Source organism: Canis aureus, chromosome X (assembly GCF_053574225.1).
Source record: "Canis aureus isolate CA01 chromosome X, VMU_Caureus_v.1.0, whole genome shotgun sequence".
Classification (NCBI taxonomy): Eukaryota; Metazoa; Chordata; class Mammalia; order Carnivora; family Canidae; genus Canis; species Canis aureus.
The window spans coordinates 64,705,894-64,731,222 of NC_135649.1; the positions used below are offsets into that span (position 1 = coordinate 64,705,894).

General features: G+C 39.3%; 2 long non-coding RNA genes across 6 annotated transcripts in view; one reads left to right on the forward strand and one right to left on the reverse strand.

Annotated features, from left to right (window-relative positions):
• The window catches only part of LOC144307663 (uncharacterized), a 29,024-nt gene extending 23,666 nt beyond the window's left edge, over positions 1 to 5,358 (reverse strand). Inside the window, exon 1 of one of the 2 annotated variants that reach the window (XR_013374441.1) lies at positions 5,179 to 5,358. This is a non-coding gene — a long non-coding RNA (uncharacterized LOC144307663). Of the gene's footprint in view, positions 1 to 5,091 lie in introns of both variants that reach the window. The other variant, XR_013374442.1, reaches the window with a different exon arrangement.
• Positions 889 to 25,329, forward strand: part of LOC144307662 (uncharacterized) — a 251,529-nt gene continuing 227,088 nt past the window's right edge. For 2 of the 4 annotated variants that reach the window (XR_013374438.1, XR_013374437.1), the window contains exons 1-3: positions 889 to 1,166; positions 6,592 to 6,662; positions 8,965 to 9,064. This is a non-coding gene — a long non-coding RNA (uncharacterized LOC144307662). The remainder of the gene's footprint in view (positions 1,167 to 6,591; positions 6,663 to 8,964; positions 9,065 to 25,329) is intronic. The other 2 variants (XR_013374440.1, XR_013374439.1) reach the window with 1 other exon arrangement.

Here is a 25,329-nt window from a genome sequence, read left to right on the forward strand (position 1 = left end):
TTTCTTCCTCCACATAACCAGCATTTCCCAACTACTTGCTGTCTTCCTTTAAGTTTTGAACCTCTGTGTGGTTGTCTCCCAGTTTTCCCCACCAAGCATTTGATGATACTGTTTCAATTTGCTCCCCATCGTTTTCATATGTGTGCATATTGTTTCCCTTCCAGAAACCCAGGGGTTAATGTCAAAAGGGCAAGGTTCTTCAGGCAGCAGATATACTGTTGCCTAGAAACCATCAGGGGCAGCTGCAAATTACTGCAGAGGCCTTTTGGGGAAGATGGTTTGACCCAACCTTCAGGGCAGAGTAAAGAGCAAAAGAGATAATAAATGCAAATGTACTTTATTTATTATGTAAACGGAGTCTGATTCCATTTTAAAGAATATAATGTCCCTTTTTTTACTTTACTAAAAGGAATCTAAATTTGCTTCAAGAAATTTCAGCTTCTTTTTTGCTCCCCTCCCTTCCACAGTGGTTTGATCCTGCTTCTTAGACTAGCATCTCCTTTCTGCCACTTCACAGTAGTCTGATCCTGTCTCAAATTCTACTAGGCCCTTTATGTTCTTACTTTGCTTTCTCCTTCTTTCTAACCCTACCCCGGAGTGGTTTGATGACACCTTATAGGATAACATCCCTGTTTTGCTTCCTATAGATCTCAGTGGTTTGATCCTGTCTGGAGAACATCAGCATCTTTTCCCCTTCTGTCTCACACCAATAATTTGATCCTACGTCATTGAGCATCAATTTCTTTTAGCTCCTCCCCCGGGGTCTACAGTGGTTTGATCCTACCTCGCAGACTATTAAGTCCTCTCTGATTCCCCCTCTAGCATCGCCACCACAAATGGTATGGTCCTTAGCATCAGGTCCCTTTCGTATCTCACACTGGTCTTTGAAGCAGATTGAAGCTGCTTCATCTCATTCCTGATTCTAATTGATCCCTTCAGTGGTTCGTTCTTGAATTAGCAACATAGAACTGGCCCAAATGGGTTTAAAGTGGTTAGAACTTGCTCATGACCAGTTAAAATCTTTTCTCACAAAGAAAAATCAGTTCTGACCAGTTCAAATCTATTTTGACTAGTTTAAACTAATTCTGCAGAACTGGAGCCTGAGGTCGGTAAACTCAGAAAGATGGCTGAAGACGATGCTGATCCGAGCCAAAGCAAGGAATCAGGTACTTACAAAAGTTGAAATTGGGCTGAGAGCTAGGAAAGAAAATAGATCAAATGAGAGAGGAAAATACAGGAGTCAGGGTTGGTTGAGGAAGGCTCAAAAAAGATTAGTTGCTCCCAAACCTATTTTTTTTGAAAGGTGAGAGGCCATTTTGAGGAGGTAATGCAGGATTTTGGATTCTTCCTTTGTATGTCTGGGAAGCAGTCTGGAAGCTGATACAATCTAGCAGCCCCATCCAGCTGGAGCTGAGACTAGGTTGTATGTGGCCCCAGTAAAACCTGGTTCTGCTATTCTTTTTGTTTGGCTTCATCTCAAGTTGAAATTATTAGAGTCCCAAACCACAAATGACAGCCTTCTCACCACTATAGCTGTGGATGATGATGATGATTTTTAGCAGTTTAGGGGTGCTATTTAGGTTAGAAGAAGGGATTGGTAAGCCTTGAAGAAAAAAGCTAATTACAGTAGGTAACTCATGAAGTGAATAACTCAGTTAATTAGAATTGAGTTGAGGACTATACCTTGAAATTTTTTAAAGGAATGTGTAAGAGAAGGTGATAGGTTGAAAATAGTATCTAATCTTTCACCTGTGGAACTGGTTATCTATCTCCTTATTGTTGACTGAAGTAAAAATTGGCCTGTGTTGTCTGAATTTCTCCCAGGTGGTTGTCCTGTCCTTTGCGAGGACTAAAGTAGGTATTGAGCAAAACGAAAATTTTATAGATTGTAACATTTCCAGTTTGTGCAAAATTCCTGCAGTGGGACAGTGAGCAGAGGCCAGATGCTTTGATGATGAGTGACAGAATGCTGCAAGATTGAGGGTGGGGCTCTGGTTTGTTGCAGGATATCTTAACATCTTTGGAGATGGATGAGGCTTTATGGTTATTTACTTATAAGGTAAAAAAAAAAAAAAGAAAGGTTTCTTAGAATGGCATCGGAATTTAGCTGCCAGGGAGGGAAATTGATCCTTTTGTGAAAGAATTTGACTTAGGATCCTGTAATTTGAAAGATGTCTTTTAAGAAGATAGATTCAACTAGCCACTGCCTATTTTTTGACATGGAAGAAAGGCGACCATTTTAGTTAAGGTAGTTGAATGGCACTTCCAAATGTCAAGGTAGAAAAAAAATTGGAAGATCTGGAGTCAGATAACCCAGGCTTTAAATCCTGTTTCTGCTATTTACTATATGGCTCTTGAGCAAATTATTTAAACTTCCAAAGACTTTCCTCATTTGTGGACTAAAGTTAATATCATCTGCCCTAAAAAAAAGAACCTTATTGTTTAATGCCTTTTGGAACAAAGTAACTGCCATTCAGCATTTTTGTATGAGTGAACTAAATTATGTGACATAGGTTATTTTTGTGTGTACATCAGGAAATAATACATATTTTAGCTTGATAAAGACAGTTTTAAAAAGGTTTTCAGCAATGTCACACCCAAATGAAGCTATTGAACTATAATGAGGAGCAAAAGAGAAATTATTCCTTGAAGTACTTTATAAAGTGCAATATAGATGTTAGAAATTGTTATTTTTTATACTAATATACTGATGATCATTAAAGTGACATTCAGAAAAGCCACAGCATAAAATGGCTTCCAGTGTTTCAGACTCATAGATACCTCTGGTTCTAGATTAAGTTCCCACTTCATCCTTGACTATGGCCACTAGAAGCCCTGAGATGTGGTATGCACCATCATAAACTGTGGTGACACACATTGGAATAAGAGATGGAGGAATCATGTCAGAAATATAGGAGATAGGTGTGGCCCCTTGTAAACAGGATGGGGTGTAAACAAACTGTCCTTTAGCCACAAACATCTTGAAATTATTTATTGCAAGGCAAGCCTGGATTACTTCACCTGGATTCTGTCACTTTCCCTGAAAACAGCAGGATTAGGTAAAGGGGCAACAGGAAGGGCAATAATGTGAACTTTCATGAATATGGATATCCTGCCATTCATAGTTGAGGGGAATGGGAGCCAGGTCAGGCAGTAGAGTTGAGCTGGAAAAAACATTAAATTTTAATATACTTTTGGCCCTACTGGCTCCATTAGGGAGCTGTGTCTTGTGTTCAGATTCGTGGGCTTGAAAATATGGCTTTTTTTTCCCCAAAGGTTTATTTATTTATTCATGAGAGACATAGAGAGAGAGGCAAAAGCAGGCAGGCTCCCTGCAGGAGCCTGATGCGGGACTCAATCCATAATTCCAGGATCACACCCTGAACGGAAGGCAGACGCTCAACCGCTGAGCCACCCCGGTGTCCCTGAATGTGGCCTTTTGGATAAGTTGTTTGACTAGTAGATGCAAGTATGTGATAGCTACAGTGTCTCTGTATTACAGCAAAGGTGCATGACAAAGATTTTTATTTTTATGATATCCTGGTTAACAAGATAAAGAAAAGATGAGCTCTAACATTGTTCCTTTAGTTGGAATCTGAAAGTTTTTTTTTAAAGTATACTATTTATTGAGCACTTACTATATACCAAGCATTGTGCTAAGTACTTTATGCATTAATCATTTAATCCTGACAACATAGATCATACACGTATGATCTATGTGTAATTAGCTCCATCATACAGATGGGGAAACTATTTACAAAGGGCACTAATAATTAATTCTATGTTTCTCTGGAGCAGAAATTCTTGAGAAGTGTGTGTGGAGTGAAAGGGAAGATGAAGGCACATTTTCTGAGAGGTTTAGCAGAATCACCTGGATGAAAGTTTTTCCAAACCACATAGGCCTTTCCCCCATTATAGTACTTCCCTTAGTAGGCCTGCCCCTCCTTGGATATTTTCGATGTTTTGTGAGTTACTGGAATTAATGTGAATGGGTGGTAGGAAGGGCCCTATGGTGTGTTGAAAGCAGGAAAAATGTTGAGCTTCAGAATTTCAAAGGGAGATCCTTGTTGGTAAGGTGTAGGGTTCTGTACCTGGTTATGTCTTGGTTCAAGACATTTTAATTAGTGATTGGATGGAGATGTAGAAAAGTGCACTCATCAAATTTTAAGGAAGAACTGCAGTGGGTGGGGAAGTACATATACTGGATACCAGAACCAGGAATCCAAGAAAAATTTATGAGATTGTAAGATGGTTCAAAAACAACAGAATTAATTTGATAAGAATAAATGTGATATCTTGCATAAATTTGATAAAATTAAAAAGTATAGTAATTCTATAGGATGGATATATGTTTAATATGGCTGCCAGAAAAGTTAATGCAAACTCAATCTACATTAATAGTATAGTAGAAAGTCTACAATGAGGGAGCTTTTCTAGGTTTGTATGAACTACACCTCAAGTACTGTGCTTAGTAATGGTGGCTACCTTTTTAAAGAGGGACAAAGACAAAATAGAAGTTAAGAAGAGAAGCCTGAAGGGTGCAAGTGGGACCTGATTGCTGTCTTCCAGTATCTGCCAAGCTGTCATAAGAAAGAGGATTTTATCTGTACAATGTGATCCTAAGGGACAGAATTAGGATTGTTAGGCGGAAGTTATGGCAGAGCTGACTAAAGATGAAATGGGCTGTGTTGGAAGGGAATAAGTTCCCTATCATAGGGAACATTTAGGCAGAAACTAGCTGACTACTTGCTAGGGATTTAAGTTTTATTACAAAACCTCAAATGCAGCCTTAATTGCTACAGTTCAGTGTATTGAGAGAATTGCCATGAGCATTTTTTGAATATTGTCTGGTTAATGGAGAGGGTGGTGATCAGAAAGGTATAGGGTAACCCTGATAATATCCAGTTAATCTGAGGAAACCCTGGCATTAGCTGGTGTGGCTCAGCCAAGGATGATACTGAAGAAATAAAAGCACCTGGTGCTTTTTCACACATTATTTATTAATTTTCACAACAATCAGGTGAATTATATATCATTAACATTTCTTTTACAGATGAGAAAAAGGAGGCTTAGAAAGGCTAAGTGACTTACCCAAATTCATGCAGCTAGTAAGTGGCTTTGGGGGAGCATGTTAGAACCCTGTACAGGGAAAGCTGTGACAGAATTTCTGCTTGTTACCTGATCACTTCTCCAGTTGAGTAAAGAGTTGGTATTGCCAGAGGCAAGTCAGAACTGTGTGGACAAGTGCGTCATGCTGGGCTGGGTGCCTGGAGTAGATGAGAATATCATAAAGATATACGATCAGCCTCTAGTCCAGCAGGTCCTGGAGGATGGTGTTGGAATGCAGCTGAGCTATTACACAGGCTAAATGGCATGACTGTTTAGTCATAATGTCCATACCTTATAAGGAACTGAATGGCATAGCTATCAAAGGACATAAAGATCTTCAAAGTCCAGACAAGCCTATCTATTTTGAAGAAGAGAAAACTGATCCAGGGAGAGGAAGGACTTTTCAAACCTGTTCCACTTAGTGATTTTGCTCCTGATATTGCCAAGGAACTTATTTTTAAATATTTAATTTATTTTTTTTAAATTGTATTCTAGCAAATTTAGGATTAGAGCTTCTTAGAGCAGATTTGGTTTTCAGAAAGGACCAACCCCCCTGTGAAATGTGCTACTCTGCTTCAGAGTTACAATATAGATATGTAATGTTCTGGTTTCTATCTGCCCTCCCCCTAATATAGAAATCAGCATCATAGAAGTTGAAAGAGCATAAGCTTTAGAATCAGACAAGTTGGATTTAATTCCTTTACTGGAATCCATGAGAAATTCTTTAGTTTCTTTGAGCCTCAGATTCATTATCTATGAGAATGGAAATAATAATAGCTTGATTTTAACCATGTGGAGTTTGAGGTGCTTGTGAAAAATCCAGGTGGAGAGATTAAGGAAGGGCTGAAGCTCAGGAGAATGACAGGATCCTGAGATACAGATTTGAGAATCAACAGCCAAAGAGAAGATACATAAAGCCACATGCATGGATGGCATTGCCTAGCAGAGGGATTTATTCTATAGGATGACTCTAGCTATTTGAGGTTGACAATCGTGTTATCCTAATTATTCAATTCTCTAGGCTTGATGACCCTAGATCAAAAATATTTCTAAATGTCTTTAACTCCAGCCTCTTTATCAGCCAAACTGTTCTTTTAAGGACATACCATAGTTTGGTTTTATCAGTCTTGAGGTATGGTGTTCTATAACTAAACAGTGCTACTGGTATGTGGAGTAAGAGCAAGACCCTTAACTTCTTCATTCTACGCACTATACTTTTTTGGTGACTCTGATGCAGGTTGTGCTTGACAGTATCCTGAGAAATACTGTCCTATGGCATAGAAAGAACTTCGTTTGAACCATTCTAGTCCTTGGCATTGATTTGGCTTCTAGCTCCCTGCCTGGTCTTGCTTCACTGCAGAATGCAGGCTTGAAGTGTGGAATTCACCAGCCCCATCTCATTTCTTTATATACAACACTTGGATTTAGTGGAAAAGATAAAACATTTTTTCCTTGCTTTTTCATTTTTTTGAAACTTCTTAGATACTCTGGAACTGGCTTACCTGTATTTAGAAGGGTACTTCATTAGGAGCCAAAATGACAGGGCTCAAAAGGTAAGGTTCATTGATGGGTGAGTAGTGGCTTCTTACCAGCCTTCCTCCCCAATTTAATACACTACCCACCAAACTAGATTTCAGGTATTCTAAACAGTTTTATACATAATATTAAACACTTAAAAATAGAAGATAATGTAGGTGAATAAATTATTTCCTTTTTGCATATGCTTAAAATAATATATGAGGTCATGAAGGAAGGGGTTATATATTTTCATATATAAAAAGGAAAATCTCTAAATATAAAACATGAAAAACATTGAAATACAAATGATAAATTGGAAAACTGCAACAAATATAACCATTGCAGTTGATACTCATTTGTGGATTCTATATTTTGAATTCATCTACTCACTAAAATTTATTTGTAATCCTGAAATCAATACCTGTGGTGCTTTTGTGGTCATTTGTGGATATACACAGTGATAACATTTGAATTGCCTGATGTGCCCAGTCCCAAATGAGGTCCAACAAGGTGATTCTCTTTCTTTTTGTCTTAGCTCTCATACTTTAAATAATTGTAATTTTCACAGTCTATTTAGTGCCATGTTTTTCACATTTTTGTGCTTTTTCTTGATGGTTTTGCTGTTTAAAATGCCCCCCAAGTGTGGTGCTAAAGTGCTGTATAGTGCTCTTGAGCACAAGACAGCTGTGATGTGCCTTACAGAGAAAATACATATGTTAGATTAGTTTACTTCATGCAAGAGTTACAGTGCTATTGGCTGTGAGTTCAATGTTAATGAATCAACAATGCATGTTAAATAAAGTGTCTCTAAACATAAACACACATAAACAATGAATGTATTGATTTATTGACAAAAATGTTGTGATTGGGTCTCACAGGAGCCTAACTCTGTATTTCCCCAGGAACAATGGTTCAGGATTTACTGATTTAGTGTTTACAGTGATTTTATAAAACATAACTACTGTGAAAAAAAAAAAAAAAAACATAACTACTGTGAATAATGAGAAACAACTGCACATGATTATGATTACTATGTAGCATGCTATATATAATAATGAATGTAAATTGATAAAAAGAGCAAGATTCCAGTCGAAAAAATGGACAAAGGAAATATATAGGGAATTTGCAGACCAGGGAAAACATGTATAATAACATTATTGAAAAATAAACCCTTCCATTTTACTAGTAGTAACCAAGGAAATCAAATTGAAGCAATGATGTCATGTCATTTTTTTGTTGCCTATCAAATTAGAAAGAAATATGAAAGGTAATACTCTATGCTGGCTGGTGAGAGTGTAGTGATATAGCGATTTTTGTATATTGCCAATGGAATAAATTGGTATGTCATTTGGGAAAGTAGTTTGATGATACATATAAACAGCTCTAAAAATCTTAATATCTTACAACTCAGAAATTAAAGTTTTAAGAATTTTCCTGAGGAAATAGACATTCAGATAAAGATTTATTTACCTTCAATATAACATTTGTAAAAATAAGAATGGGAATGAGAATTGAAATGTGCAAGAATAGGGGAATCAATATATTGTGGATAGAAACAGGATAGAAAACTTACAAAACTATTAAAAATATTTTTTATTAAAAATATTTTTAAAGAAAATCTAATGAAATGGGAAAATGTTCATGATTTAATTGATATATGTATATTATTAAATATATGATAAAATTAAATTATGCTGAAATTATATATACAAAAACTAAATCAACCTGGAAATAATTAAGATTATTTAATAGTAGAGCATATTTTATTGTATGTGTCTTTAATATTTAACTACAAACTAGGGGTGGAGGGGATTGCCATACCTGCTGCCTGGTAACCATTATTTTAACCTTATTCATTTGGGCATATTTTAGGAGATGAGACAATGTTTTTTTGTTAGAAAGGAACTGGGAACCATTGTACTGTACTAGACCAGGGAAGGACAGAAGTTGGGCTCCTTCTCTCCCCAACTCCCTCTTTTTCTCTCCCTCTCTCTCCTCTCCCTCCTTCTACTTCTCTCCCTTTCTCTCCTTCCCTTCTTATTTCCCTCCCTCCACTTTTGGTAATGCAGAGAAAAGAAAGATTCATTCAGATTTGGGTAAAGAGGTAATGTGGGCAATATCTTGGAAGCTTCAAGAAGAAGGTGACATTTGAACTGAGTAATAAAGGATATGTATGATTTTTCTAGATAGAAAATGCAGGGAAGATCTTGACCTTCTTAGCTTCTAAATGTCAATGATACTACCATATATTGTAAAAGTAGTGCCTTTGAGAGTCACTTTTTTATTGATTTTCCTTTGGTATAACTGCACTCAGAATTTTCTAGTACTTTTCCTCAGATTCCAGGTGAGTTGTCATATTCTGATGCCCTGATGTTGGGATCAATAGAGGATGGACACAGAAAAAAATCAAGAATTCTACATCATTTTGATGAATCAGGTATGTAATGTGAAGAATGGATAAAGGATAGGAAGATATATTGGAGAAAGGAGAAAGGAACAGATATTTTTTTAGAATAAAAATTTGTTGTGGTGTTACAGTTCTTTAATTTTAATGATTGTACTCAACCCCATAAAGTAGGCAATTATTCCCATTTCACAAATGACAAGTAATGAGAACCTAAAAAAGGGTAAGATAGTGGAGGTGGTGAGAAATGGATGTGTGTAATTTACATTTTGGAAATAAAATTGAATGTAGTAGTAGCAAGGGTAGAGGAGTTATTAATCAGCTTAACTGTAATGTGCAGATAACCATTAGGGCTCTGCTTACTTCATAGGATTGTGCCAAAGTTAGATGAAATAAGGGCTGTCACAATGATCTGTAAACTTCAGATCATTGTACCAATGGGAGATGCTCAGAAGCTTTGAGCTTTGGCAACTTGGGAGATGGAAAGGCTATTAATGGAGGTGGGGACTGAGGAGGAAGAGTATTTTGGAGGGAAGATGATATTTGCTAATTCTTCAACATCTCTTCCTGTACTTGTCAGTTCACCTTTCTCATGGCAATTTTTACCATTGTGTATAGAGACTCCATCTATGTAAATATATGTAAATGAATAGATTATCTCTGGAATGATATGCAAGAAACTTTTGACAGTGATTGCCCACAAACTGGGGACCTAGGCAGGAGTGGGAAAAACACTTTTCACTCTGTATCCTTTGTAATATTTTTTTTGTTTCTCAGTTTTATTTTGTATTTTTAAAATTTTTTAAAAATTTTATTTGCATTCAATTTCCCAACATATAGTATAAGACACAGTGCTCATCTGATCATGTACCCTTCTTAATGCCTTTGTACCTTTTGAACTGTGTATCATATGCATGTGCTATCTACTTAAAAAAGGAAAATTTTTTAAAAAGGAAAATTATAAAACAGATTAAAGACAAAATAAAAAAATGTCATACTGCCCCAATACATTTACATCTCCTGCACTTTAATCCCAGAGTTTACTCTGTTGTCCTATGGTCTTACTTGTCCATGAAGCTTTTCTCTGCCAAACCCATATCCTATCCTTTCTGCTCACTTGATATGGAAGTTAGTGAGAAAAGGAAATTTGAGCTAGCAAGTATTGACTACTTTTGTAAAAGGTTAGAGGAGAAAGGAAGGGTATTAGATGAAGTGGGACTTTGGGGTTAAGAGAGCATTTCTAATTTAGATATTTCTTTATTTGCGGCTAGGAGTGACTCTAGTACCTGTTTATAGGTGGAGGGGAAGAAATTTGGAGAGAAGGGAGAGAAGTTGAAGATACAGGAAAGGGAGGGTTTGTAAACAGGCTATTAGCTTACTCAAGCTATCAGCAATATTGAGATAGAGTTGCAAATTAGTGTGTTTCTAGAGAACTGTTTAGAAATGGCTCTTTAAAAAAAAGCTCTCTATAAGGAACAAAATCCCAGAAAGGCCCCTCTGAGGCCATTTACAATAGCAGCTCTTGGGTCTGCTGAGATCTGTCAGGTATTTCTTCATCAAATGTTAAGTGATTACTGTGAATAAGGCACAACATATAGCAAAGGTTGGGTGGCTTAATTAAATGTACTGGCTTGATAATCATTAAAGGAGGAAAGTTTCTGTAAGAATAGGGATGTTTGAATATAATTCATGTGGTGTTGTGGATTCTAACAGAACCGCTACAGTGCTTGGTTCCTAGTAGGTGTTCAGTAAGTGTTTGTGACATAATTCGTTTATTGAGCACCTCCTATCAATCAAGCACTGTGCTAGGCTCTGGGACCACATAGATAAGTTAGGCAAAGTCTTGCTTTTTGAGGTGCTTAGGTTTAGCGGTGGTTACAATAAAGTGATGAGTTTTATGACAGAGGTACAAACAAGGGTAGGTGATCTACTCCACAAACAGAAGCAGATTGCAGCATGTTGAGGAATAGAAATGGATAAAGAAAGTGAAGACAGTGAATGTAGACTGTTCTTTTGAGAAACTTGGCTAAGAAGAAAAGGAGAGAGAGGGCAGTAAACAAGGAGTGTTCAGGGAATATTCTTAAATAATGAGAGGTTTGAAGATATTGTTGTATAGAGAAGAAAGAAACAGCAGAGAGCGAAAGTGTAAAGGTTCAGAAATAAGGGCAGTAATTGATGAAAAGAGATCACTAGTAAGTGATAAAGCTGACCAGGAATTCTTGGAAAAGTTGTTGTGTGGTACTGAGAATTTCCTGAAACAGAAGACCATGAGGTTTTGGGTCAAAATACGGTAAGTTAAGAATATATAAAAGATAGTGGATGAAATAATGGTTTTTGGACCCAGGCTAGCCAGGGAAGAAAATTAGGCTTCAGGGGACCAATAAGTTGGGAGGAAACAAGAGACCAAAGAATTGAAGTTGTAGGAATGAGAAAGTAAAAAATCTTTAATGAGAAAAATGTAGCTAGAGAGTGGGATATATGAATTTAAGATTTTAGGGATCCCTGGGTGGTGCAGCGGTTTAGCGCCTGCCTTTGGCCCAGGGCGTGATCCTGGAGACCTGGGATCGAATCCCACGTCGGGCTTCCGGTGCATGGAGCCTGCTTCTCCCTCTGCCTGTGTCTCTGCCTCTCTCTCTCTCACTGTGTGCCTATCATAAATAAAATAAAATAAAAAATAAAAATAAAATAAAAAAAAAGATTTTAGAGATGGAGCAGTTCTGAGTGGTAATAGAATCCTGGGTGTGGCCATGATTATGGACAACTGAAATGCAGGGGAAGGTCACTGGAATTGAATCAAGAAAGTGGTACTCATGGATTTATCTTCATGGATGTTAAAGTCCCTCCATGAAGATACAAAGACTTTCATCACAAGCCAAACATTCAATTTATGTTTAGAAGAAACCAGGAAGTAGACAGATGCCAGTGATGAGACTAATTAGTAGGAAAAAGTTAGTGTTTCAGTTGTCATTCACTTACCCTTCCGGATAAGGAGATAAGTGAGAAAAGATGTGCTAAGCATATATAAGCTTGGTTTCCCTTCCTCCAAGAGCTTCTAAGGGATTGAGATGGTAGACTCAGATGTTTGACCTATGACTGTGAAGTCTAACCTGTCACAGCAGCACCAGCTTCCTAAAGGTCTAGTCTGCAGGGTAAACCAGTGTAGTGGCTAGCCAGAAACATGCAACTCCTCAGAAGCAGTGAGAGGTGTAGGGATGAGGAGGAACTGAATTACGCAAAGGATATGGAAACAATATGTTCTGGGCTGAGTAATTTTCCAGAAAGTGTGGTGGGCTGCCAGTCTGTCCATGCATTTCAAGGGTCTTTATAAGAACAGCAGTAAATTATAACATATAAAAGTTTATCTTGTGATGCCATGAAGGGAACATCAGGTAGTGAGGCTAAATTTTCCTTATGTCCAGGACAGCTTTTGAGGTATTGTTTTGGTTATCAGTTGGCTCCAGAGTTTAGATCCTGGAGGGAGAGGTATCCCAGGGGAAGAGTAGTAACAAATATAGAGGCTCCCAACTTTGGAGGCACCTGAGAGGAAAACAGAGAAAATAGGAAATAGCTTCAAGAAACTCCAAGCTATCCTCTCCAAGTAACAATGGCAAACAATACAAATGATGACAGCAGCTAACACTTAGATAGCACTTACTCTATACCAGGCACTGTTTTAAGCACTTTGTGTATATTATTTTTTTCGAGAATTACAACAATCCTGTGAGATAGGTACTAATGTCCTTTTCCTTAGGACAGAAGAAGGGGATACACATTGTTTTCCCAGGATTTATTTTCACTCTACCCCTACTGTGGGTCCTGGGTATGTACATTAAGGTAGAGATTGTTGTGTGGCTGAATCTTTGGAGATAGTTGGCTATATAGTTTAGACCATGCTGTGGAAATCAGATGTTGCTCTGAAGCAAAGCTGACAGAAGCCTTCACAGAGGTTTTTATTACATCTAAAATTTTAATAATATGCATATGTATCCTTATAAATATATAGATTATTTCTGGAAAGCAACACAGGAACTTTTAATAGTGTTTCCCTCTAGTGAGGTTAACTGTGTGCACCTATAACTGTGTACATGTTTATCATGTGCATGGATTATCTTTTAAAAGTTAAAACTAGGGCAGCCCCAGTGGTGCAGCAGTTTAGCGCCGCCTGTAGCCCAGAGTGTGATCCTGGAGACCCGGGATTGAGTCCCATGTCAGGCTCCCTGCATGGAGCCTTCTTCTCCCTCTGCCTGTGTCTCTGCCGTTCTCTCTCTCTGTGTCGCTCATGAATAAATAAATAAAATCTTTAAAAAATTAAAACTAAAACAAAAATGCAGATGATAAATGAGAATAACTTTCCAAATACTCTTTACAAAATTCTATTTCTACTTTTCCATTTCCTCGTAAATAACACTCTAACACTCCATGACAGAACTTAGGGTAGTGGAAGTAAATTTAACAGGAGTAGAGCTTGCTGCCACAATTTTCCCCATTTCTCTTCCTGAGAGGACTTCTTGTATCTTATAACATTCAAAATAGTTCTATAACAAATTTCAAAAATATACATTCTATATTTTATATTCCAAATAGAGAAAAATGTAGAAATTTGCCACCATTCTGACCTGTACCTTTAGTTGAATGGTGTTATAACTAGGTCTGAGGTCTCTTGAGTGTTTTCTTTAATAGAAACATTCTATGTCAATTAGCCTGAGAGACGTAAACCAAAGAAAACCATCATGTAGGCTGTCTGGCCATTCAAAAGAATTCTCTGCATCCTTCAAATTCATTACAGAGTCTTTTTAAGTATTAGACCTCTGAGTTCCCTGGGTGGCTCTGCGGTTTAGTGCCTGCCTTCAGCCCAGGGCGTGATCCTAGAGTCTGGGGATGGAGTCCCACATCAGGCGCCCTGCATGGAGCCTGCTTCTCCCTCTGCCTGTGTCTCTGCCTCTCTCTCTCATGAATAAATAAATAAAATCTTTAAAAAATGTATTAGACCTCAACATACTGTTGCCCCATATACACTGGCCTAGTTTTGCCTGTGCCTCTTCATTTTTCTTGGTGATATCTTGTCTCTTCTCTTCAAGGTCGTATACCAAACCCACTAAAAAATGAAAATGCTTTTCTTGTTCAACCCTTCCTATACAACATAGAGCTTCTCTCTATTTCCAGTCCAGACCCTCAACCCATTTTAATTGTTAGCCTGAAGGAGCTGTTTATTATAGTTCAGTTTCAAGGTGAATTAAATTATCTCTAAGGTCACATCCACTCTAAGTCTTTGGTTCACTTAAAGCAAGTATTTCACATTCCAAAGGACAATCCTCCCTCATGGATCCCTTTTCCACCTTTCTTAGTATTTATGGTGTCAGAGATTGAAGGTACTTATTTTTCTCAGAGGCATCTCTGGGAATTCACATTGTTTAATTACAAATTGTTAATAGTGAAATATCTGGTCCTAAAGAGGCTGATGTTTGGGTAGAACCCTTTCTAATATCACCATTGCTCTCATAAATGGTTATTCTTTACCAGCTGTAGGCAAGTAAAGAACCAACAAAACAGAAAGTCCATCATTATTCTGGAGCTTCCCTTGATACCTCTGTGCCTCCCCCCCCACACCCCAACATTACTTTTGCTTTCTTGAAGTTGCCACCCAGAGCTGATTTGCTCAATCTAGTCACTATGTAGATACAGCTACATTGTTGAAAAGGCCTTCAACATACATATCACTTAAAGCCACTATGTTGTTGAACTAGTGGATTCTTCTGGTTCCAGGGCCTGAGTTAAAGGGTTCACCTCATGTGTTTGTATTGCCCCCAAACTAGTTTCTGCTGACCTCAGAAACAGGTTGAGAATTATGGGAAAACCAAACCCTATGCTTTACCCTAACATAAAACTGTTCTTCTTGTTACCTTAAGTGCATTTTATTAGCCACTTTCTTTTTTTTCCTGGGGAAAATTAATACCATATTTAAGGAAGATAAAGTCACATGGTCTCAAGTCCCAAAGCCAATAACAGACCTTGACTGATACATAGTGAAAGCAAAAGAAAGGAAGAGCAGCTCTCTGACACCGTGGAATGGATGTCTACTAGTCAGCAAGCTTCTCCAGGTGAGGGCCCTAGACTGGGAACATCATTCCAAATCAGGCTGGGTTGGAAGAAATCCCTTCTTGGAAAGATATGACATGATTTTTAATGAAATTGTCTCTGGCTTCTCTTCTGAACAAAAGGCATGATGATGAAAGGGAACAGTAGAAGGCTCTGGTAGGATCTATAATGATCTTCTCTCCTCTTCCTATCTCCAAAAGTGATCAAGCTTTACCCTAGCTTACAGAGTCTGCTTGACTCCTGTTGTCACCCTCAATTGACAGGAACTACAAAAGCCTTCAGATGACGGAGTTACATCATTAGAAGGAGACTCAAAGGTCATTTATCACCTCATTATTCTCCTAGCTACCATGCAGGATTATACCTTAAATAAGCTCTTAACTGCTGAACTTGTCAGGACTTGTAAGGAATGGCGGATTGTTATTTCCATTTCGACCCAGAGAAACTGGAGAACAACAAAACAAAGGAATTTGGGGGTCCAGCTTTATCTGACAATTTGGCTACACATGGGGTTAGGCTCAGAATCTAAACAGAGGAAACAGTTAAGATGAAAGCATGAAGACAGAATGGGGCCTTCAACTAAACTACATCTGTTCTTGGTCTTCAGTTGTGTAGCTTTCAGTGTCGTCCTGAGACCGTCTATCTACATGAATATCTCATTTCTTTTTCTTAATAATAAATTTATTTTTTATTGGTGTTCAATTTGCCAACACACAGAATAACACCCAGTGCTCATCCCGTCAAGTGCCCCCATCAGTGCCCAAAACCCATTCACCCCCACACCCCACCCTCCTCTGTTTCCACCACCCCTAGTTCATTTCCCAGAGTTAGGAGTCTTCATGTTCTGTCTCCTTTCTGATATTTCTGAAAAATTTCTTCTCCCTTCCCTTCTATTCCCTTTCACTATTATTTATATTTCCCAAATGAATGAGAACATACAATGTTTGTCCTTCTCCAGTTGACTTATTTCACTCAGTGTAATACCCTCCAGTTCCATCCACGTTGAAGCAAATGGTGGGAATTTGTCAATTCTAAAGGCTGAGTAATACTCCATTGTATACATAAACCACATCTTCTTTATCCATTAATCTTTCGATGAACACCGAGGCTCCTTCCACAGTTTAGCTATTGTGGACATTGCTGCTATAAACATCGGGGTGCAGGTGTCCCGCGTTTCATTGCATCTGTATCTTTGGGATAAATCCCCAACAGTGCAATTGCTGGGTCGTAAGGCAGGTCTATTTTTAACTCTTTGAGGAACCTCCACACAGTTTTCCAGAGTGGCTGCACCAGTTCACATTCCCACCAACAGTGTAAGAGGGTTCCCTTTTCTCCCCATCCTCTCCAACATTTGTTGTTTCCTGCCTTGTTAATTTTCCCCATTCTCACTGGTGTGAGGTGGTATCTCATCGTGGTTTTGATTTGTATTTCCCCAATGGCAAGTGATGCAGAGCATTTTCTCATATGCATGTTGGCCATGTCTATGTCTTCCTCTGTGAGATTTCTGTTCATGTCTTTTGCCCATTTCATGATTGGATTGTTTGTTTCTTTGGTGTTGAGTTTAAGAAGTTCTTTATAGATCTTGGAAACTAGCCCTTTATCTGATACGTCATTTGAAAATATCTTCTCCCATTCTGTAGGTTGTCTTTGAGTTTTGTTGACTGTATCCTTTGCTGTGCAAAAGCTTCTTATCTTGATGAAGTTCCAATAGTTCATTTTTGCTTTTGTTTCTTTTGCCTTCGTGGATGTATCTTGCAAGAAGTTACTGTGGCCGAGTTCAAAAAGGGTGTTGCCTGTGGTCTCCTCTAGGATTTTGATGGATGCTTGTCTCACATTTAGATCTTTCATCCATTTTGAGTTTATCTTTGTGTATGGTGCAAGAGAGTGGTCTAGTTTCATTCTTCTGCATGTGGATGTCCAATTTTCCCAGCACCATTTATTGAAGAGACTGTCTTTTTTCCAGGGGATAGTCTTTCCTGCTTTATCGAATATTAGTTGACCATAAAGTGGAGGGTCCACTTCTGGATTCTCTATTCTGTTCCATTGATCTATGTGTCTGTTTTTGTGCCAGTGCCACACTGTCTTGATGACCACAGCTTTGTAGTACAACCTGAAATCTGGCATTGTGATGCCCCCAGCTACGGTTTTCTTTTTGAAAATTCCCCTGGCTTTTCGGGGTCTTTTCTGATTCACACAAATCTTAAAATAATTTGTTCTAACTCTCTGAAGAAAGTCCATGGTATTTTGATAGGGATTGCATTAAACGTGTAAATTGCCCTGGGTAACATTGATATTTTCACAATATTAATTCTTCCAATCCATGAGCATGGAATATTTTTCCAACTCTTGGTGTCTTCCTCAATTTCATTCAGAAGTGTTCTATAGTTTTTAGGGTATAAAATTAAAAACTTTGGTTTTACTTTGGTTTTCTTTGGTTAGGTTTATTCCTAGGTGCCTTATGCTTCTGGGTGCAATTGTAAATGGGATTGACTCCTTAATTTCTCTTTCTTCAGTCTCATTGGTAGTGTATAGAAATGCCACTGATTTCTGGGCATTGACTTTGTATCCTGCCATGCTACCAAATTGCTGTATGAGTTCTAGCAATCTTGGGGTGGAGGCTTTGGGTTTTCTATGTAGAGTATCATGTCATTGGCGAAGAGGGAGAGTTTGACTTCTTCTTTGCCAATTGGAATGCCTTTAATATCTTTTTGTTGTCTGATTGCTGAGGGTAGGACTTCCAGTACTATGTTGAATAGCAGTGGTGAGAGTGGACATCCCTGTCTTGTTCCTGATCTTAGGGGAAATGCTCCCAGTGCTTCCCCATTGAGAATGATATTTGCTGTGGGCTTTTCATAGATGGCTTTTAAGATGCTGAGGAATGTTCCCTCTATCCCTACACTCCGAAGAGTTTTGATCAGGAATGGATGCTGTATTTTGTCAAATGCTTTCTCTGCATCTATTGAGAGGATCATATGATTCTTGGTTTTTCTCTTGCTGATATGATGAATCATATTGATTGTTTTACAAGTGTTGAACCAGCCTTGTTACCCGGGAATAAATCCTACTTGGTCATGGTGAATAATTTTCTTAATGTACTGTTGGATCCTATTAGCTAGTATCTTGTTGAGAATTTTTGCATCCACGTTCATCAGGGATATTGGTCTATAATTCTCCTTTTTGGTGGGGTCTTTGTCTGGTTTTGGAATTAAGGTGATGCTGGCCTCATAGAACGAATTTGGAAGTACTCCATCTCTTTCTATCTTTCCAAACAACTTTAGTAGAATAGGTATGGTTTCTTCTTTAAACGTTTGATAGAATTCCCCAGGGAAGCCATCTGGCCTTGGACTTTTGTGTCTTGGGAGGCTTTTGATAACTGCTTCAATTTCCTCCCTGGTTATTGGCCTGTTCAGGTTTTCTATTTCTTCCTGTTCCAGTTTTGGTAGTTCGTGTTTTTTCAGAAATGCATCCATTTCTTCTAGATTGCCTAATTTATTGGCCTATAGCTGCTCATTATATGTTTTTAAATCGTTTGTATTTCCTTCATATTGGTGATGATCTCTCCTTCCCATTTATGATTTTATTAATTTGAGTCTTCTCTCTATTCTTTTAATGAGCCTGGCTAATGGTTTATCTATCTTATTAAGTCTTTCAAAGAACCAACTCCTGGTTTTGTTGATCTCTTCCACAATTCTTCTGGTCTCTATTTCATTGAGTTCTGCTCAAATCTTTATTAACTCTCTTCTGCTGGGTGTAGGATCTATTTGCTGTTTTTTCTCTAGCTCCTTTATGTGTAAGGTTAGCTTTTGTATTTGAGTTCTTTCCAGTTTTTGGATGGATGCTTTTATTGTGATGTATTTCCCCCTCAGGACTGCTTTTGCTATATCCCAAAGATTTTGAATGGTTGTATCTTCATTCTCATTAGTTTCCATGAATCTTTTTAATTCTTCCTTAACTTCCTGGTTGACCCTTTCATCTTTTAGCAGGATGGTCCTTAACCTCCACGTGTTTGAAGTCCTTCCAAACTTATTCTTGTGATTTAGTTCTAATTTCAAGGCATTATGGTCTGAGAATATGCAGGGGACGATCCCAATCTTTTGGTATCGGTTCAGACCCGATTTGTGACCCAGTATGTGGTCTATTCTGGAGAAAGTTCCATGTGCACTTGAGAAGAATGTGTATTCAGTTGAGTTTGGATGTAAAGTCCTGTAGATATCTGTGAAATCTATCTGGTCTAGTGTATCATTTAAAGCTCTTGTTACTTTGGAGATGTTGTGTTTAGATGACCTATCGAGTATAGAAAGCGCTAGATTGAAGTCACCAAGTATAAGTGTATTATTATCTAAGTATGTCTTAATTTTGGTTATTAATTGATTGATATATTTGGCAGCTCCCACATTCGGGGCATATATATTGAGGATTGTTAAGTCCTCTTGTTGGATGGATCCTTTAAGTCTGATATAGTGTCCCTCTTCATCTCTCACTACAGTCTTCGGGATAAATTTTAGTTTATCTGATATAAGGATGGCTACCCCTGCTTTCTTTTGAGGACCAGTTGAATGATAAATGGTTCTCCAACCTTTTTATTTTCAGGCTGTAGGTGTCCTTCTGTCTAAAATGAGTCTCTTGTAGACAGCAAATAGATGGGTCCTGCTTTTTATCCAGTCTGAAATCCTGTGCCTTTTGATGGGGTCATTAAGTCCATTCATGTTCAGAATTACTATTGAAAGATATGAGTTTAGTGTCATCATGATACCTATTCAGTCCTTGTTTTTGTGGATTGTTCCATTAGACATCCTCTTAAAGGGGAATTTTAAGAGTCCCCCTTAAAATTTCTTGCAGAGCTGGTTTGGAGGTCACATATTCTTTCAGTTCCTCCCTGTCTTGGAAGCTCTTTATTTCTACTTCCATTTTGAATGAGAGCCTTTCTGGATAAAGTATTCTTGGTTGCATGTTCTTCTCATTTAGGACCCTGAATATATCCTGCCAGCCCTTTCTGGCCTGCCAGGTCTCTGTGGGGAGATCTGCTGTGACCCTAATACTCCTCCCCATAACGGTCAGGGATTTCTTGTCTCTTGCTGCTTTAAGGATCTTCTCTTTATCTTTGGAATTTGCAAGCTTAACTATTAAATGTCGAGGTGTTGAACGGTTTTTATTGATTTTCGGGGGGGGGATCTCTCTGTTTCCTGCATCTGAATGCCTGCTTCCCTTCCCAGATTAGGAAATTTTTCAGCTATTATTTGTTCAAATACACATTCTGGATGTCTGTCTCTTTCGGCGCCCTCGGGAATCCCAATTAAATGTAGGTTTTTCTTCCTCAGGCTGTCTTTTATTTCCCTTAATCTATCCTCATGGTCTTTTGTCTTTTTTTCCTCAGTTTCCCTTTTTGCCATCAACTTGTCGTCTATGTAACTCACTCGTTCTTCCGCCTCATTAATCCTTGTCGTTAGGACTTCTAGTTTGGATTGCATCTCATTCAACTGATTTTTAATTTTTTTTTTATTTTATTTTATTTATTTATTTATTTATTATGATAGTCACAGAGAGAGAGAGAGAGAGGCAGAGACACAGGCAGAGGGAGAAGCAGGCTCCATGCACCGGGAGCCTGATGTGGGATTCGATCCCGGGTCTCCAGGATCACGCCCTGGGCCAAAGGCAGGCGCCAAACCGCTGCGCCACCCAGGGATCCCCTCAACTGATTTTTAATTTCTGCCTGATTAGAACTAAATTTTGCAGTCATGAAGTCTCTTGAGTCCTTTATGCTTTTTTCTAGAGACACCGGTAGTTGTATAATAGTGCTTCTGAATTGGCTTTCTGACATTGAATTGTAATCCAGATTTTGTAACTCTGTGGGAGAGAGGACTGTTTCTGATTCTTTCTTTTGAGGTGAGGTTTTCCTTCTAGTCATTTTGCTCAGTGCAGAGTGGCCAAAAACAAATTGTATTGGGAAATGGAGAAAAAGAAGAGCAAGAAGGAACGAAATGAAAAAAAAGAAAATGGAAGTAAAAAAGAGAAGAAAAAGAGAAAAAAAAGAAAGAAAGGAAAAAAAGGGTGGGGGAAGCAAACAGAAATCAAAAAGCATAAATGCAAAAAACAAAATACAAAAAACAAAAAAAACAAGGGGGAGTATCCTCTGATTCTGTGTACTGTAAGTCCCTTGACTTCCCTTGGAACTTTCTAGTGCTGCTTGGTCAATAATTTGTTTTTCCCCTGTCCGTCCAGCTGATCTTCTGGAGGAGGGGCCTGTTGTGCTGATTTTCAGGTATTAGCACTTGGGGGGGCTGCTCTGCCTCCTGCGTGGTGCAGGGCTCCGTTAATGATGTTTATCCTGTTTATCCAGTGAGGCCACTGTGAGGCCACTGTGAGGCTCATTGGGGGTTGTTTACCCTGTGAGGCCCCAGGAGGAACCACCACAGTGGCGTTGGCCAGCCCTGGAGCCCTGGATTCAGCTCCCGCAGTAACCATGGAGCTCTCAGTCTGCAGGGCCTGGATGCTCTAGGGGAGGGCCACTGATTTGCTTAGCTTGGGGTAGGAGCGTCCTTGCTGTCCTGTGCCCTACTGGCCTCTGCCTGTTTCGGGGGGAGGCTGGATACTGGGCTGTGTCCCAGGCGCCCTGTGCTCCCGGGCCTGCGCTGTAGGATTCGCACTCCTGGCTAGGCAGCCCCCTCTCAGTGGAGCAGCAGCCTGAGCCCCTCGGTTCTGTTCCCGGGGCCGCACAGCCCCTTCCACGAGGAGCTGCTGCCCAAGTCCCTCCGAGCTGCTCCCGGGTCTAGCCGTGTGCTTGCTGCAGCCCTTTAGGGAGCTCGGTGCACTCTCCCCAGGGCGCAGGTGTCTGTTAGTGTCTCAGGGAGCCTGAGGGCATCCCCGCCCCTCCTGGGGTCCTGCTCTAACTCCCTGCGAGCACCTTTCCGCCTGGGAAGATTGGTGAAGCTCCTGCTTCTCCGGGACGTTGCTTTCCTGACCTGGGGGCACTCGCCCCGGCCTTAGCCCGGCTCCTCGCGGGGCCCCTCCCCCTTGGATGCCTTTTGTTTCTTTATTTCTTCCGCCCCCCCCCCCCCGTCTTCCTACCTTGATAGAAGTGCGAACTCTTCTCACTATAGTGTTCCAGCTTTTCTCTCTTTAAATCTCAGGCCGAATTCGTAGATTTTCAGGATGATTTGAAGGTTATCTAGGTAATTTGGTGGGGACAGGTGACTTGGGGACCTTACTCTTCCGCCATCTTGCCCCTTCCCCCTCTAAATATTGAATATCTCATTTCTAAAAGGCCTTTCTCCCTATGTTTTCTAGGCTCCCACTCACATCCTACTGCTGGTTCCAAGAACTCCCTGAGTTTAGGGGCAGAGAGCATAAGAATACATGCATCTACATATACACACTCTCCTGATGCTAGGAATTAGAAGGTCCTAGATAAGAACTTTGTGGAACACTTCTCTAGTCATTGCCAGCCACAGTAATTTTAATGTGGATGTTTCTATATAAAAAAGACATTAAATGTCTGATTATTGCTTTGATACTTCAACTAATCTTCAGTTTAATGGATATGATTTTTGTAGGAATAAAATTCTCAAGGAAACTAGCAGACCCTCTGGAACTGCCATGCAGGGTCTTCTGATCATTCCTGTGAGGGAGCACAGAGTTCTACAGGAGTGTTGTAAACTCTAGTAGATGACCAAGGATATTAGCAGTGAGGCTGAGAGGGTGGAAATGAGGGTATATTTTTCTTTTTGCATCTTATATTATTTTATTAGTTACAGTGAACTCATCATCATGTAGAATGTGTTTACATTTTTATTAACAAAATTATATGTAAAAAGGAAAAAAAGATTAAAAAATCATTGGAAAGGAGAAAATTATTTTAAAACAGTGGAACAGAAAATGGAGGAAAGGAGAAAATATTAAAAGCTATCAGAGGAGAAAACGAGGGGAAGGAAAATGGGAGTAGAAGGACAATAGAAATGAAAAAGGAAACTGAAGCTACTGTAAAAAAAATGGAGGAGGAAATAATTTTGAAAAGTTTAACAAGTGAAAAAAAAAATAGGGCATGTCAGTAAAACACACAAGAATAGTCCTGAAGGAACATCCAGTAGCCAAAGCTGAAACAATGGAAGCAACAAAATAGATAATGCAATACTTAATTCCAAATCATTTATTTGTTTTTTTTTTCTCATTAAACTTTTGTTTTAATGGGTCTCAAAATTCTGTGACAGATTTTTGGTCAAGTTGTTTCCATTAAAAAGTACTGATTTTAAAATCCAATAACTTAAAACTGCCACACACGGACAAAAACAAACAAACAAACAATAAAAAAACAAATGGTCCACAAAACATTCTCCTTTCCTTCTGAAGGTTTTACGATGCATTGTTATCATTAACCAGTCTTTTACTATTAAACTTAAATGGCCAATTGACACAAACAGTTCTGAGACCATTCTTCCACCGCTGATTAAGACTGGGGTGGCAGGTATTGGGGATAATATTCATTTAGCCTTCTGAGCTTTCTGGGCAGACTTGGTGACTTTGCCAGCTCCAGCTGCCTTCTTGTCCACTGCTTTGATGACACCCACAGCAACCGTCTGTCTCATGTCACGAACAGCAAAACGGCCCAGAGGAGGATAGTCAGAGAAGCTCTCAACACACATAGGTTTGCCAGGAACCATATCAACAATGGCAGCATCCCCAGATTTCAAGAACTTGGGACCATCTTCCAGCTTCTTTCCAGAACGACGATCTATCTTTTCCTTCAGCTCAGCAAACTTGCAAGCAGTGTGAGCTGTGTGACAATCCAGCACAGGTGCATATCCAGCACTGATTTGGCCTGGATGGTTCAGGATAATCACCTGAGCTGTGAAGCCAGCTGCTTCCATTGGTGGGTCATTTTTGCTGTCACCAGCCACGTTGCCACGACGAACATCTTTGACAGATACGTTCTTGACATTGAAGCCCACATTGTCCCCAGGAAGAGCCTCACTCAAAGCTTCATGGTGCATTTCAACAGACTTTACTTCAGTTGTAACATTGACTGGAGCAAAGGTGACCACCATACCAGGCTTAAGAACACCAGTCTCCACTCGACCCACTGGGACAGTACCAATACCACCAATTTTGTAGACGTCTTGGAGAGGCAGACGCAAGGGCTTATCAGTTGGACGAGTTGGTGGCAGAATGCAATCCAGGGCTTCAAGCAGTGTGGTTCCGCTGGCATTCCCATCTTTACGGGTGACTTTCCATCCCTTGAACCAAGGCATGTTAGCACTTGGCTCCAGCATGTTGTCACCATTCCAACCAGAAATTGGCACAAATGCTACTGTGTCGGGGTTGTAGCCAATTTTCTTAATGTAGGTGCTGACTTCTTTAACGATTTCCTCGTATCTCTTCTGGCTGTAGGGTGGTTCAGTGGAATCCATTTTGTTAACACCAACAATTAGTTGTTTTACACTCAGTGTGTAAGCCAGAAGGGCATGCTCACGGGTCTGCCCATTCTTGGAGATACCTGCTTCAAATTCACCAACACCAGCAGCAACAATCAGGACAGCACAGTCAGCCTGAGATGTGCCTGTAATCATGTTTTTGATAAAGTCTCTGTGTCCTGGGGCATCAATGATGGTCACATAATACTTGCTGGTCTCGAATTTCCACAGGGAGATATCAATGGTGATACCACGTTCACGTTCAGCTTTCAGTTTATCCAAGACCCAGGCATACTTGAAGGAGCCTTTTCCCATCTCAGCAGCCTCCTTCTCAAATTTTTCGATAGTTCTTTTGTCGATCCCACCACATTTGTAGATCAGATGGCCAGTAGTGGTAGACTTGCCCGAATCTACGTGTCCAATGACGACGATGTTGATGTGAGTCTTCTCCTTTCCCATTTTGGTTTAGGTTTAGCGGTGGTTTTCACGACACCTGTGTTCTGGCGGCAAACCCGTTGCGAAAAAGCCCAAATCATTTATTTGTATACCTGCCCCCCACTTCCAGGAGATGAAGCTTAAGCTCTTCCATTCTAAATATAGGCTAAGCTTAATGACTTGATTTCAAAAGGTACAGTATGGAATGGGGAAAAAAGTAACTTTATAGTGGAGAAACTTCTCAATAGTGATAAGTCCTGTATTGCTATATACTTCCCTCTGATGACTGCATTTGCTGCATTCCAAAAGTTTTAGACTATCATGTTACCATTATTTGTTTCTTTGTATTTTTTATTTCTCCTT